Here is a 3,444-nt window from a genome sequence, read left to right as displayed (position 1 = left end):
TGCTCCACTTAGCTGATCAAACAAGTCATCAATCCTAGGCAAAGGATACTTGTTCTTCACTGTGACACGATTCAGCTCTCGGTAATCGATGCACAGTCTCATACTCCCATCTTTCTTCTTCACAAAAAGAACTGGGGCTCCCCACGGTGACACACTAGGCCTGATATAATCCTTGCCTAGCAACTCATGTATCTGCTTTTTCAACTCTGTTAACTCCTTAGGTGCCATACGGTAAGGTGCTTTGGATATCGGACCTGTTCCCGGTTTAAGCTTCACGCTGAAATCAACATCCCTCTTGGGAGGCAAACTCGGTATCTCCTCAGGAAAGACATCTTCGAACTCTCTCACCACAAGTATCTCAGAAGCTGTCGGCGACTCTACTCGGTCATCTCTCACATGACAAAGAATCAAGGGGCACTTCTTCCTCAAACATGACTTTAAAGTCATCACAACTATGAACTTACACTTAGGTTTCACCACAAACCCTCTATAAGACACCCTAACACCCTTAGGCCCCTTTAAAGACACTCTCTTCTGCCGACAATCTATTCTGGCATCATACTTACCCAACCAATCCATCCCGACAATCACCTCAAACCCATCCATAGGAAACTCTAACAGATCTATCGGTAAATCTACCCCTCCAACCACCATAGACACACCCTTATACAACTTGAGACATGACACTGACTCCCCTGAAGGTATGAACACATCATCCTTTACAACCTCAAACTTACCCAAACCCATAGACATGGCATGACCCTTAGACACAAAAGAGTGTGTAGCCCCTGAATCAAACAAAACAAAGGATGGTACATTATGAACAAGAAAGGTACCGGTAACTACATGAACGTCATCCTGTGCTTCCTGTTTGTCCATCATGAAAAGCTTCCCACTGTTTTTATGTCCTCCACCTTGAACTGAAGCATTGGAGGTACTTGGCTTGGCTGTTGAATCCTGGGTGGTGCTGTTGTTCTGACGTTGATATGACCCACCACCACTGCGGTTATAACTGCCCTGGTAGCCCTGTCCACCTCTGTTGCCCCATGATCCTCCCGGTCGGTTAATAGCAAAACTCTGAGTTGGCCCCGAGAGAAATTCCCTTGCCGAGCTCCCCGAACCGGCCGGGCTCGTAACTCGTGCATTCCCGTCTCCTGTGGCCTACACCACCACAGTTGAAGCATGTAATGTTAGAGTTGTCACTCACACTCCGACCTCCATTATTTCCCCAACCACGAGATCCCCCTGAGAACCCAGCTCCACTAGAAAAAACCTTTGCATGATTGAAGTTCCCTTTCTTGTTGGCCGACTGATTGTTGCTTCCACTGTCAGCCTTCCTCTTTTCAAAGATCGGTCCTCTCATCAATCTCTCTTGAGAGATCCACCATTCTCTCGCTTGGCCCGCTCTCGGGTACACTTCCTTGAGGTCGTGCAACCCCACCGGCATACGACTCACGATCTTGGCAGATAAACCCCTCTCGAAACGGAGAGCTAAACCCCTCGATCCTAGGCGCATGTCGTCAACATAACGAGATAGCTCCATAAATCGATGATAGTAGTCGGTGATCGTCATCTCCTCGGTCATGGTGAAGGAATCAAACTCGGATGTCATCTTGTGTCGGATATGCTCCGGACAAATCGCTCTCTCATAGTGCTCTTCAACCCGGACGAAGGAATAGCTCCCGGACCCTCGGCACCGTAATAAGCTCTAGCATCTTCCTTGACGTTTTGCCACCAAACTGCAGCTTCACCTCTCAGGTATTACACTACCTGCTCGACGATCATGTCTTCGGGGAACTTAACCATTTCCATGAGAGCTTCAATCTCACGGTGCCACTTCTCGAGTAGCTTTGGTTCACCTACCCCTTCATATGTGGGAGGGTTGAAGCGAGCAATGATGATGCTGAGCTGAGTAGCATCCATCGGCTTCTCATTCCCTTTTCCCACATTTCGGAGAGCTTCAAGGAGAGCCTCTTGTTGCTCAATCATGCGAGCAACCTCATCAAGAGTCATCTCAGAAGCTTGGATCTGTGCGGGGGTTCTTTTGGGTGGCATTTTGAGCTGATAAGAAACAAGGAAACGTAAGCACAAAAGCCTACGGCTCAAAATGTAACACTCTTCCGCCAAAGGAACACTCGGCCGAGTATACTACAATACTCGGTCGAGTAACGACTACTCGGTCGAGTATCCTAGATACTCAGTCGAGTATTCGACTCCAGTAGCTAAAGTCAAAAACCCAGAAACAACACTCGGTCGAGTAAAAACAATACTCGGCCGAGTAGTCACTACTCGGTCGAGTATACCTTCTTACTCGGTTGAGTAAACACATACGGTAGCCATTGCTACTCACTGCCAAACAATACTCGGTCGAGTGCTTGATTACTCGGCCGAGTACTCCCTACTCGGTCGAGTACCTGCCCTGCTCGGCCGAGCCATACCGTAGACGGGTTTAAACAGTAAAAGTCTCCTATCATGCTTTCTATTTCCCCCAACAAACATATATCAACAGGAACTGCCACGTTATAAACATATAATCATACAAATCATGCACAGGCTAAATCCGTTATACCAAAAGTTCACAAAACCGTCCCCTCAACTATTTCTCAAATCACCAAACCACAAATCCAACATATACATTTCTCAACCATCAATTATCATCAACATGAACCTTCACAACCATGCACATACAAGACACAACTCTCATCACACTTCCTCATGTGACCGGCTCGAGTTAATGAGGGTCAAGTTGCGACTCCGGGACGTCTCCCGAGCTTTGCGGTAGCTCCAAACAACTCTCCCCGGGTTCATTTTATTTAGACTCCCTAAATTCGTTAGATTCATTTGTTTAGGTGCCGGAATCTTCGGCTCTGATACCACTTTGTAACACCCCCTCATACCAAGGTGCCTTACCAGGACCACCCTATCATGAAAGTGTGTTACCATCTCGGTTTCCCGAGGTTAGTACATATCAAAAGCGTCTGAACTGAGCACATTTATTAAATGCCATAAAGGGTTAAAGTTTACATCAACCAAAATCCAAAAACTAATTCAACAAATACAACTCCAATGTCTAACAACTAATAAAATCAAGACTAAGACTCGAACGATGATGCTATGATTGGTGATGACAACGCTCCCATGACTGCCCCAGACTCACCACTAGCAATACCTGTCAAGCCTGCTCACCATCCCCGAATGGATCACCGTAGATTCCACAACAATAACGGGGTCAGTATTACTCAAACAATATAAGACAAACAGACGAGATACCCAGCTGATCATCCTCCAACTCCAATCTCCCGATCTCACATAGTAACCGACTACACACCAAAGTGTGTAGCCCTGCCAGATTACCCATCGCAATAGGTAATCTTCGCCGCCAGTGGGTGACCGCAGCCGCTCCCACCTAGTCCAGCTCATTAACGAGCGAGTAACATTCTCTGT

This window comes from Silene latifolia, chromosome X (genome assembly GCF_048544455.1).
Source record: "Silene latifolia isolate original U9 population chromosome X, ASM4854445v1, whole genome shotgun sequence".
NCBI lineage: Eukaryota > Viridiplantae > Streptophyta > Magnoliopsida > Caryophyllales > Caryophyllaceae > Silene > Silene latifolia.
Note: the sequence above shows the minus strand (reverse complement) of the source record.